General features: G+C 41.2%; 1 protein-coding gene across 1 annotated transcript in view; it reads right to left on the bottom strand.

Moving 5' to 3' along the window:
• Window positions 1-13,371, bottom strand: part of Nachralpha6 (nicotinic acetylcholine receptor alpha6) — a 181,098-nt gene that overhangs the window by 6,749 nt on the left and 160,978 nt on the right. The gene's annotated exons all lie outside the window — the stretch shown is intronic.

Here is a 13,371-nt window from a genome sequence, read left to right as displayed (position 1 = left end):
CTGCGTATACGTGTATACCTATCTGTATACTTATCTGCTCGCGCGTACAGGTCACAAGGCAAATAAGCGGTTTCGTGACAACGTTTTACGGCTCGTGCCGGCGACTGCGAGAGGACTTGTTACCGCGACATTTTAAAGCGCGTCCATTTTGTTGCGCACTCGATATCCCGTGCGCTTTCCTCGCTTCTGTTTTTCTTTTACACGATGACCACCGTAACGAAAGCTCTGTCGCTGGCACACGATCATTCCCTTGGAATTTCTCTGCGTTCGTGTTTTATTAGATTCTTTAAATTTGGGTTCTCGATATTTATCTGATTCTGTACTTCTTTCACTCCTCGTAGCAAATTCCTTGGAGGTAAAATAACGTAACGCGTGCAATGGAAAGCAAAGTACATTCTAGACGATTAACCATCTCGGTGGGTCGCGAGAAAGAGGCAGGAAGGAAGAAGCTGCAGCTGCGTCTTGACAAATAATTCCTTCAGCAACACGAGCTACACGAGCGCAGAGAGCATCGTGCGTTTAACCGAGTGTTAAGGAACATTTTAATAACGAATCCCCTCGAATCGTTTGCGGCAACGCGTATCGGTAGCCTGGTTTAATACCTTGAAAGGGGGAACATCTAACACATTGGCATGCAACTACGGAATGCAATTACCTACGAGGATGCACCAGTGTTTTAGGTTACGGCACGAATATCGTTACATTATCTACGCAGGATGCACACGAGCAGAGCAGGTAGCATTCGCACAGAGGTACAAGCTGCGCTCAGACTAATAGTAACATTAATTTAAGCCTCGTTTTTCTCATTCAGGAAACCCGAACGTTGGTATGCGGCAGACTTACTGGGAAGTTGTTACTGTATCCTCGATTCGAACTGCGTATTAACGTGGATGTTGTTTTCTGGAGATTATTAGTTAGGCACTCGTGAAGTTTATTTCTTTTTTTGTTTATAGTATAGCTTGGCAACGATATATTTCATACACGCTAAAAGTTATCTACCGTGAACGTGTGAAATGTCTGCAAGTAGAAAGTTGTACGGTTTCAGTGAAAATGTACGAAAGGCGTCGTTGATTACACTGTAATTAAAGTTGAAGAGTGTTCCAGTTACTTTTTGAATGATGTGCGAAATGGTAAGTCGTTCAGTGTGACACATTGCGAATGATGAGTTTCCGGATAGCATAACAGTTTGGTGGGCTAGTAGTTTCAATTCATTTTTTACTGCAATTACGTTTCGCACCTTCGTTACTTGTCTAATTAAGAGTGTTGTTATACAATAACTTAAAAGTTCTGTTTAAAAATCATTTTTTAACAAAGCACAAAACTCTCTCTCTGAAAAGCAACGTGACTGATACAGAGCGTCTTTAGTATTCACGGTTCGACCGGAAAACGAGTGATTTTTCGTGCAAAAATAAATCTCAAGTTACACGATGGAATTCTTCTCTGCAAGATAAGGTTTTGTCAATTGTGCTACGGTATTTTATACTGTACGCAAATCCTAAGTGTGCTTAGAAAAACGAACAGAAACGATAGGCGAAAAGTTAGGTTTGGTAGATTAAAGAGAAGCCTTGCAGGGAAAAGATTTCATTCCCGATCTATTCGAGTTTCGTAGAGATCCATGCCCTCGCCATTTTCTTGCATCGCGCTAAAAATATTATCGTTAAAGAACGCTATTCCCCTCTGTCTTGTACTCGGTTCGATCGAAGAAAACTTTGATAATGCAAATCCGTCGTTACGCTCAAGTACTCGTCTCTACTTAGCCGCGATTTTCCGGTAAACGACCGACCGGGAAACGAGCGAGAACATTAAGGAAGAACGAAAGGGAAGAAAAAATAAATGGAAAGGGTTAATCACTGTGGCGGCGCGGGAGGAAAAGTAACGTTAAAAAGGCCGGCTTTTAAAGTCCGCATTATCTTCATAGCCGCGTTTAACGGCTCCATAAACGGCTGGCGTAAGCGTCACTGACGTGATTAATCGTTGTATACGGAAGCAGCCCCCCTCCCTTTTTTATTAATGAATCCTAAAGAGCGCGTGTTGGATTATACACGGTGCTAAAAAGAAAAGGATCCGAGATTTTAAGCGCGCGCTGTACTCATCGGGCGAAGTAAGTTCTACATTCTCGAATCCTCTTCCTAAACAGTTGGTTGGTTCTACAGAAAATATGTTTCGCTCGTATCGCGGACCATTTGTTTGACGTGTTGTCGCTTGAAACTTGGGGGAACGAACGCTGCAGAATTCAGGGGATCGAGGAGTTTAGGGGAAACGATAATTCGCGATGCTATATGTATAGAAGATGTCACCAGGGAAATGATACGCTTAGTTAAGGAGGACCCGTGTGACAGTGATTTATTAACGCGTTTTCAAACTCCTGATTTACGATGTATTGTTTCGCTAAATTCTAGATTAATTATTGAAATTGAGGATTGCATGGCCACTTCTTACGCAACTATTTAAATAATTGAAAATTTGGGTTAATCGAATCATCAGTTACATATTTCTTTGCCATTTCTGAGATATTTGAACAAAGAAAGAGCCACTACTTTTTAATTGAATATTATTACATTTTCTTAAATATCAGGAAAAATCAATTATCACGCACAATACTGGAACGTATATCCGTTTTACAGGTGAAACGTAAAATTTGCACGCCCTTCTGATATTTGCAGAAAATATAATATCTTCAATCAAACGTCGACTGGACGACGAGTAAATTATCAGGCGTGTACATATATCGTATGCGCGTACAAGTAAACAATCCGTGGAGTTTGCGAGCGGTAAACGCGAACGAGGAGGATCTCTGCATACGCGCTCGACGCGGCTTCATTAAATACGCGTGGGACGCTTCCGTCGCGGCGTCTGCGATCGTTCGCTGGTTCGCGTGCATTAATTCCGTCGCGCGCGGACGATTGCAGAGAAAAACGACGCTGGCAAGGTGTTATTTCCATAAATCGACGAACGGAAAACGGTGAAAAAGGTGATCAGGATCGTCGAGAAAGTTGAACGTGATTCGCGAGAACGAATTTCCGCCCAATTAGCCGTCGCTCGATGATTTTTTCGCGCGAAATCAAAAGGGCACGCGATTCTTTCGCTCGACGCACCATCAATGCGTATAACGCCGATCCATTACACGGTTCAGTTAACAACGCGCGTTTAATTAGCTGTTAAATACCAGCACTTGTGTTGCGCCCAAACAAACAGCGGGCTATGTACCGGCTCGTTGACCAAATAGCAGATCTGTTTAAAAAGGATTTACCACTTTTAGTGGAAGTTCACTCCCAATCAGGGTTCTGTATTATTCCTTCGAGCGCTTTTTATTCCGTATAAAAGAGAAAGTGGATACACGAGGAGCGATCGAGTTTGAGCGAACAGTTTACTGTTCTCACCCCCTGATTCGTTTCACAATTTTCTCAAACTCCGCATTAATATTTTGCGATGTACTAAACGACAGCCGCAAACTGCATTTGGATGGAGAAACGCTATCTCGTCTCTGGGGTTATTGATAACTCGAGCAATCTATTTCACGATCGATTCCACGATTTTTTTTGCAGATCGAGTGCGATTAGTCAGTTCGATAGATCGTTATATCTTTGCTTTATCTGGTCCCACGTATATCGCTGCACACATTGTGCAAAAGTTGTTTGAAAAAATGGGGGAGAATGGTAGACAATGACGGGAAATGAACACTTTAGACCTGCTCTATACAGGTATACAATTTCAGGAAAAAGTGACATTCGAATAGAAATTTGAACAATGTTATTCTCCTTCATATTGAAATGAATTTTATGATGTAAAATTTTGATTGGATGCGTAAAGTACTTTCATACAAGATTTTCGGTGGTCGCTACCTATTTTTTTCATTTCCTAAACATTATTGTAATTAATAGTGTTGCAATTGTAATTAAAAGTAGCAATTCATTTCACTTGTGGATATTTTAAGGAATACATTCGTATTTATTATATTTTCAGTAGAGAAACGATGGATGTAACAGCACGTTGAGATAGAACGAGATACGAACGTGGAGGGAGGGAGAATAACGATTTCTATATCGAAGGGATATTCGTGTTATGTGCATATGAAATATGAATAATTCTGTACATACGAAATATGTGATTTTCCTACTATTCGATTTAGAAACAATACGCAACGCAAACTATTATATCGAATTTCCGCGTATTTGACGATTGCATAGAATTCCAGAGACACACACTCTGCACACAGTCAGTCACCAAAATATTCGAATATTAATAGAAGTTTCACGAGCATTTTCAAGCTTTATGTTTGAAATAAATGACAAGCAATCAAAAATAAAAATACATATATATTGCTATAGTACCTTATAACGTATTAACGTCGAATTAAAGAAACTGACGATCCATCATGCGGATTTTATTTAGCAGAGGTGGTTACATTTTTGTGAACGATTGCTGTATCAATTCTGATAACGTAAATTTACAACGTATGCCCCTGTCATTATCGCTATATCAAATTTTGTTACGATACATTATACGAATGACCGATTTTATTAAATTTTTTACATTTATTCGTTTGTTATGAATTTATCGGAAAATAGAAATCGAATTTATATCGGCTTTCAATTATATCCATGACTGAGTGTACACATAGCGTGCGTGCGGCCTGAACGGCAGGAAATTCGCGTGAACTCGGCTGTTTTTTATTTTAGGGATGACCAACCTCAACTCGTGCGGTTTGATATTTTCACGGAATGTTTCGCGTCTATGTATCGAGAATGAAAATTTCGACAGCCGGAAAATGTGTTTGACAACTGAAGAATTTGCGGATCGACCGTGCATCGCGGAAACGATATAAAATTGCCGGCTAAAATTCGATACGATGTCGAAAGCGATACAGCCGCCACCTCTTTATCGTGCCTTCATCTCGTCTCCCAACTTTTCCTTTATTTCGTATTCGCATTTTCGTCTTCCTCCTCCAGCTATCTCGTTCCGTCGACGGAAACTTAATTCCTCCGCGTTAACCCGACCGAGCGGATCTGTAATCTCGTGAATTTAATGGCGGCGACGGCGGGTTCTTTAACCGCGCGGTTGGGTTCCTCGCTCGACGGAGCGTCTCGCGATTTTTCCTTTCGCCCTCGAACTCCCTCTTGTCGCTTCCGGAAACGGCATCGCGTAATTCTCGCGGTTCGAACCGCGCGAGATCTCTTGTCTCTCGTCCTCACCAATTTCGTCGCGGACTCGATGGTTGAACGGAACGTTTTACGACGCTCGCGCGTTTCGTCGCGCTCGAAGGAACGCGAAACCCCGCTTTCCTTTCTCCGCCATCCACGCTTTATGATTCTATCCCCGGTAGTTTGCGTTCTCGCGATCGACTCTGACTTTGCCGCGAATTTTCTCGTCGCGACGGTCCTCGTTACAACCTCAAACGCGCGATCTCACGTTTTCGCAGGCAATTTTTACAGCCAGCTTTTAATCGTACTCGTTTTTGATTGACATGAAGTGTCGTCGCGGATCAGATGCGGATCGTTTCTGAAGGCAAGCCAACTCGACGGTGCAAAGTAAAGTTTTTGGTATGTTTTTAGGAGAAAAAGAAATGAATTTTGTACAATAATACTTGCGAATCCTAAACGATTATATTAAATAATGTTTCAATATTTAATGACTGTGTAATGGATTGCTGGATTTTTAGGCATTCAAAATGTTAGAAATGTTGGATAATTGATGCATTTAAGGTACTCAGAGAATTGTTTACACAAGAACGACTCTCGAGTCGAGTTGTTCTTGCACTCTGTAAATTACATCGTTTACATTTTGTTTTTCATAATTACGAGCATAGGAGTATTCATTTACACATGTTTCTCCGCTTTCGTTTTTCTGCACGTTCACGTTACGTAGCAAAGTATTTCTTTTTCTCTCGGTTTCAATTCTGACACGGTTTCGTACGCTTCCAATGTTCATATTATATTTTATCTTGATGAGCTTCTTCCGTTAATGTAATTTCCCTCGAAATTCATGGCAATTAAAAGTTTTCTCATTTTCTACAATTTAACGAAAACATCATTGAAGTAAAAATACACGTTTCCGCTTTGGCTGAAAATTCTGGCACGAAAATGATCGTAAATTCAAATAAAATAAATTCAAACTTTACTTTGCACTCACTGTTAGCGACTAAAAATATTTCTAAATAAAATTAATCAACTGTCGGTGCATTCGCGATTATCCATCGGAGGTGCAATATCGTAAATCATTTCAGAGAGAAGAAGAATGAAAGAAGCACTTTTCTCGTTCTTATCTTTATGAACTTATTATCCCTTGTACGTCCACAATATCATTTTAGAGGTTTGGAAATTGGCAGCCATTCCATCCACTTCATCCTCTGCACGGTCGCCCGATCAGTTTTTCATTCTTTGCGTCAATAAGCACGTTCCTTCCATTGTCACGTAGAAACGCTTTCCACATTCTTTTTCATCTCAATGTTCCTCGACAGCGTTATTCTTTCTTTATTTTATATTCTCATTTCCTGTAGCCGTTACTTGATGTCGCCAATTGATGCTATTTGACTTCGATCGCGAAATACGTTTATCTCGTGGACGTGCTTCAATTTCAAACCTCTTCACGCGCGGACTAAGTAATTATTAAGCGTTTCCCCGGATATCTTTTACGTTTATTGTCATTTAAAGTCTTAAAGCCCTAATACTTCCCAATAAAGATGATAATCCGACGGTTTCTACAAGATGTCTAAACGTTATCCCCTCGAGGAGACATTCTGTTCAGCAACGCTTAGCCAGCTTCTACGGAGCAAGTTGGATTTCCAATTTTCGCTTAAGGGGGCGAAGGGGGATGCCGGAGGTCTGGCTGGTTCGCCATTTTAGTGGCGCGAGTCGCGTAATGGCGCGTGTGGCCGCGTGTTTCGCATTAACGGGCTCGTAACGCGTCTGCCGCGTGCGTCGCGATCGTTTTCACGGCGCGTTATGATTTGTTCGGTTTGCCGCCGACGCGAAATTACATTCCGCGGTGGTTTAGGGTCACGGAAGCGAGCGAGGTGCGCGTCGAATGGAGAACAGGTAGGGAATCGTCGATTTTGGATATTGCTGCCGATATAAGATCGTTTGGAAATCAGAAATCGATTGGCTGTGGAAATAGAAATGTTCTGGAAAAGCGAGAACGAAGTTGAAGGTTCGAATTGCGCGATCCCACTTTATCGGTTCTCCTAACGAAGCCATTCTTTTTCACTAAGTCTTATATGAATTTTAGCCGATATTTCTAAACGTTAATTCGACATTAAACAGGAGAGAAATAACACAATTGTATGTTCACCAATACATCATGGTGAAAAGGGTTTTTAAATCTCAGATTTTGATCGAGACACAGCACCAGTTTAATATAATGTTTTTCAATCTTTTCTCAAAGATGCTGATACCATAAAAAGTATATTTCACGTACAGTTACGACAAAGTTTGTACCAAGTGCCATCAGGTGTACATGTACATATCTAGAAACGTAGAGAGAATCGATAGTGTGATATTGCAAATATTAAAAAAATATATTACATATAAATATATATATAACTGTGTTGACCTTTTACGCGAACACGTGACCCACTCTCTTGGAAGAGTTATATTAAGAGTTACATTAGTTATTAAACTGAATTTCGTTATTACACCGCGATAATAATGTATATTTCAAATGAACGATGATAAGATAAAAACAAAGTACAATTTAATGAAATGAATGAACTTATGGAAGGAATTAATGGAAGATCGCTGCGTCGGAAAGTTAAAGGTCAATATCGCTGCAGTGTAATGGCGCCAAGGGAGTGCAAAGGGTCGTAGCTGGAATCCATTATAGCGGTTCCTACTCTTTTTGCGAGTATCTCGGAAACTAAGTGATACCGGCAGTTATACGTACAGGAAAAAGTTGTTCAGATCATGTTTCTGACAACATGTTAAAAAATCTTCGTAATCAGCGTGGAGGGTATCGTTTTAAATAGCTATCAAGTTGTAGAATGTTCGACCTCAGTTTCCAAGAGAATAGGTCAGCTGTGACCCACGGTTTCTTTAATACTTTTCAACTTGTTAATAGTAGAATACGATGTAATAATTGGAAGAGATATTGATTTTGAAAATTATGCTTTCATTCGTTCAGGTTTTGCTTTCGAAAAGAGAAGTAAAAGAACCAGTTGGTTGTAATCTTTACGCTAAAGTCGTTGCACTGCTATATTCTTCTATACTAACACACATATGTACATGTACTGGAATTATACTTTAACTTTGGTCACCATGAAACATACTTTATATAGAATATTCATTTTAGAATCCATTAAAGGATTATTGCGTTAGAAAGTTCGAAGAGCACCCGAATCTGCTCGTATCTCGATGAAAAGGGAGCATCGAATTAATTCGATCGATTTATCTTCAACTTCGATTCTTCGACGAGCGAAGATCGTTTCCCTCTCGACCGATGCGACTGGTTTCCCCGAATCGTCCCGGTTTTACAATAACGTTGCTCCCGGTCCACCGCTTAAATGAAACGTTCATTGCTGTTCTCTTTACCCAGCGATCGTATCACGTGCGATTCTATCAGCGCGGCGATATCACCGATACGATGCAAGCTACGCGCCACTAACGGTGAATTAATGGAGCAGTAACGATTTAATTTGATGATCTTGCGTGATTGAAGATAACTGCAAAATGGTTGGTTCTTGCACTGCTTGTTTTACGAGTTGATAATGGCAACTTTTGCGTTTATAGATAGTTGAAATTACTTTAGCCACGTAGCGATCAGGTGCTGCCAGAACTTTACACATTCAACAAACAAACTCTATTGAAATTAATTAAATTTGGCAAACAATACTGCTTGTACCGTACGAATAAACGCACGCAAGGTATCAAAGAAAATCTGAAAAATTGGCTGGGTCGCGGAAAGCTCGAGGATTTCAGAGGAGTAACGGGTAAAAAAGTAGAGCGGAAAAGAAGACGGTGGTAAAACGGTGCGAGGCGGCGGGAAATACGTTCCGCGATATATCACGGGGCGCTCCCGAGGTCAGCAAACACAATGATGCAAGAAATACGCGCGGACGCAGGGGCGTAAAAACACCGCTTGCAATTAGTCTCGTCCAATTTTGCCCGGGCCTGTGTAGCGCGAGGGCGGTTAAACAGCGTTAAGTAACATTATTATTTCTGGGTTCTGGCGGGGTCGCCGAGGTAGGTCGACGGTAGGTGCGGGGAACGCGAACGGGACGCTCGACGGAAACGGTCGCTCGACCGCGGCCCTTCCGCAATTTTGCCCCCTTTGGGCAGCTTCTCCTGGTAATAAAGTAACTGCGTTCGCAAGTTCAGCGGTGCCATTTCGTGTACAGTAGTCGTGAGTGAAACTAATGAGAAGAAACGGTAACAGGACTTAGCGACAGCAGCGACAGAAGAAGAACGTGAAGAAGAAGAACAGGTAGGCGAGAGAGAGGGAGAGAGAGAGAGAGCGTGTGTGTGTGTGTGTGTGTGTTAAAGAGTAGAGAGGAAGAACGAGAAGAGAGAGAGAGGGAGAAGACTAAATGGCAAACGGTGAGCGATGCAAAACTGCTCGAAGAGTATGCTCGCGTGCCCTTTGATCATTGCGCACAGTACCAAGGTGCTTCCATGCATGTCGGCGTTAACGTTCCAGCCTCTCGAAAGTAACACGATTCGCGGAACGTGCCATCGAGATGTAAGAAAGTCCAGCCGCTGCGACTTTCATTATCGAGGAGCAGCGGAACGTGAAACCTAATTAACGACTGTTCGACAATGTCTATCGAAGTTTGTAGTCGAGCGTCGATCTTAGACGCACGGTCGACTAACGCGAATAACTCTCGATTACTCTTAAATCTTGTTACGAACGCATATGCACGTACAGTAAAGCTAAACAGACGTACAATTACGCGTTGCAACGTTTTCCGCGTGATGGGCTTGCAGTATGCGCGTCTTTGAACGAACGGAACCGTTGCGGGTCAACAACGCAAACTCGGAAGAAGGGGATGAAGAATATTGCCTTGCAGGATAACCAATGTAGCAACAGCGACAGCGACAGTGGTAGTGGCAATAGTGAGCCTCGTTACGTGTTTCAAATAATCATCATACGACTACGAGAGTTTCGTTCAACACTGCACAGACACAGAACGCAGGACTACAAGTAGTAGAATAGAGTGTGTGGTCAGCCAAGAAAGTGGTTAACCCTCGAGTGGTATTAAGAGCGCAGCTTTAATACACGTTAATTCCCAGGCTCGATCGTTACCGAGCAATTAATCGTTAGGGTATTTAGAGCGTGTTATAAGCCTCTTCTAACGTTTTTCTTTCTCGCTAATCGATTCGTTCCTCGGCAAGAAAGTATCTCTGCTGTACGTCCATTAGGACGTGTAACGCGGAACTATAGTGTTTAGTCGGATGAAATCGCTTTAAGTACAAATGTAAAGTCTGTTAAATAACTTAATATTTCTCTCCAATACATATTCTTAAGTCTCTAATTAAGAAGAGACTTGTAAAAATTATTTGAAAAATATCCAGCGACGAGATTCAACGTTTTCGTATTTGTGCATGAAAAAAAGTTACCATCGAGAAAAATGCTTAAACGGCTTCAAAAACCTTTTAGTTTCGTTGCTTCTTCTAGCCTCATCATATATGTATTCAGATATTTACTCGTCACTCGTACTTCGCCAGAAATAATTAACCCCGGCGTGTTCGATGGTTTCGAGGCTACCACTTGAGAGTTAAAAAAATGTGAGCTCGAGAGGCAGAAGAGAGGGAGGAAAGATAGAGAGAAGTAGGATAGAGAAAGCGTAAACGGTGCTGAACGAGATTAGTTCTCTCTGGTTCAAAGCTTTTCACTGTCTAAATTTATGATGCCAACATTCGTCCTCGCGTGCAAAATCATCTGCTACGGCATGGGTGCACTAGACCAAATCGAGATCATTTGTTTCTCTTAGCATGAATCAATGGTCTTTGCTCTCTTGCATTCGCGCGAGCCATCCTCATTCGGTTTTCTCTGCTAGTACCAGCACAGAGAAAATGAAATATATTGTATCCTAAGTTCCGTCGAAAGTGAAGCGATCGCGTGATGCTTGCTGGCAGGAAACTTTCTTTTATATATGTTTTTTTATTGACAATGGTCAACATTTAAGGAGTAAAATCAACCTTTATAGTTGGTGGTATCAAGGAGTCCATAAAGTTGAAAATTTCATACATTTTATAACTTGTCATAAAACTGATTCCCAGCGTACCGCCATGAAACACCAGCGCATTATAGAAATTGTCAACGGGTGTTTACCCTAATCGTGGATTTTAGTAATATTTCATACGAATACGCGTGCAAAATGTCCCTAGTTTAACGCTGTTAAATCAACGAGGTAGAACACCGTGCGCAGGGTGCATTGGATCCCTCACACTCGTTGCATTGTAAGCTAACATTATACGTGTACGTTCGTAGTTTTTCATATATGTTTGTACATATGACCAAAGCACACGTGCACAACGAGAGTAACATTACTAGTTTGCGATATTCTTTCAAATAAATGCAAATTTTCACGATGATATTTAACGTAATTAACGGATTCCTCAAGTGTCCGACTTTCCATTGACCGATACTACTGCGACTGCTATATCGCTTGGTACACCAAAGAACTTTCACTGCTTGAGCAAACTGGACGTTCGCAAGTTTCTAATGGGAACAGTAAGCAAGGTTTCGAAGGTCTCGATCGCGGGTCCTATTGGTTTTTAAATTTCTTTTTGATTAAACGGGAACGACGGTGTTTCAACTGCGAGGCACTGGCGCCACTCGAATCCGTCGAGACTTTAATAACCGGCGTTTACTCTCGTCGAATTCGATATGTTAGCGCGTTAATATGAATGAGACGCGCAAAAAACGGTTCCCAATTGAAGACTGGGAAAGATCCTCGAACGAGCGTGCTCGTCAAAGTCTCGTTGTACGTTTGACCTCTCCTCGTTCCCCGCGCGCTGACGAGCTTTGTACTCGCTCGAAAGAGCCTGGCCTTTTGCACGGGGACGCGATATGAAAGAGAGTGGCTGATTCGCCGTTGCTGCGAAAAGTTTAACACGTAGCTGCGTTCTCACGCTCTCTCGTTGGAAAAACATCCTATCAGAAGCTGAGGGGATATCGGCGGTTTTTCGAACGACCGACACGTTGGCGGACAGAAAAAATTTCAGCGAGCTGCAAAAATAGACAGCCGATTCTATCGATCGATCGTTACTTTAAAACGCGAAATGATCGTAAGAAGTTAAAGTTACGCGAAATCAGATGAATAATATTTACTTGGCTTCGAAATTTCGACGTCGTAGCATTCGTGTCCATCGAAGCCTTTCATGTAAGAACGACATTCGAAAAACAAAATCGGTATCCCGTATTCGACTATCTCGCAGTGATGAATATTGACGGCAATTTGATCGATTGTTTGTTGTAGTTCGAAAATTGTGCGACCAGCTGCGCAAATATAACCGTAACAGAAGGAAATAAATAGAGAAATGGAAAAAATGGAAAAAGAATTTACGATCGATGTAACAGAACACTGATTCTGTTAGTTCGACAGGTGAAATTACCGGAAACGTGACATACGAATATATTTTTTACCGCCAACAGAGAAAAATGGTAGATTTTAAATAATTTTTAAAGTTTGTTACTATTACAGACGCGTCTACAATTTAATTAACCATTTTTTTTATTACACTATCGGCAAACCGTTGATAAAATTTTGTAGACCGTCAGAGTGAACAACCTGCACTTTATAATACCCACACCGCATCGGCAGTCAAAGCATGAAAGAGTGGTAGCTGGTACCGGAAATGCGACAAGCGCGCGAATGTAAAATGGATGCCGTCGGATAAGGGTCAGAAAGGAAAGGGAAAAGGAAAAGGAAACTGGATATGATAACACCCTTTACCTCGACCCTTTTGGATTTGCACGTAATTTACACGCGTCTCAATTTTCGAGTTCATTTAAATACGCACCGCTGTAAATTATCCTTGAATCTTTTTTCCTTTCCGCTCAAGAAGGAAGAGCGAGAATAAATATGGGCACATTTTAAACAGTTCGCGGTATTTATTTATTTACCTCGCACATGAATCTGCTCGGATTAATTCATTCAAATCAGTAGAAATTTCGAAGAAATTGAGAACTTCTGATTGTATGTTTTATTTATACATTTAAACCAATATCTGCAACTAAATTCGTTAGTATATAATACGAATCAGAGAAATTAAATATTGTATATTCCGTATTATTGTATTCGTTTCTTATAACAAAATTCCAAGGGTGAATAAAGTTTTGAACTATTTCTCTTTTCTGAAGCAAGAGAACGAGCAACGTAGTCAAGAATTCTACTAAATTCGTTCTATGATAAAACTTTGCCGTTATTTCGGGATT

Source organism: Xylocopa sonorina, chromosome 4, assembly GCF_050948175.1.
Source record: "Xylocopa sonorina isolate GNS202 chromosome 4, iyXylSono1_principal, whole genome shotgun sequence".
Taxonomy (NCBI): Eukaryota; Metazoa; Arthropoda; class Insecta; order Hymenoptera; family Apidae; genus Xylocopa; species Xylocopa sonorina.
This window is presented reverse-complemented; position numbering and strand designations above follow the sequence as displayed.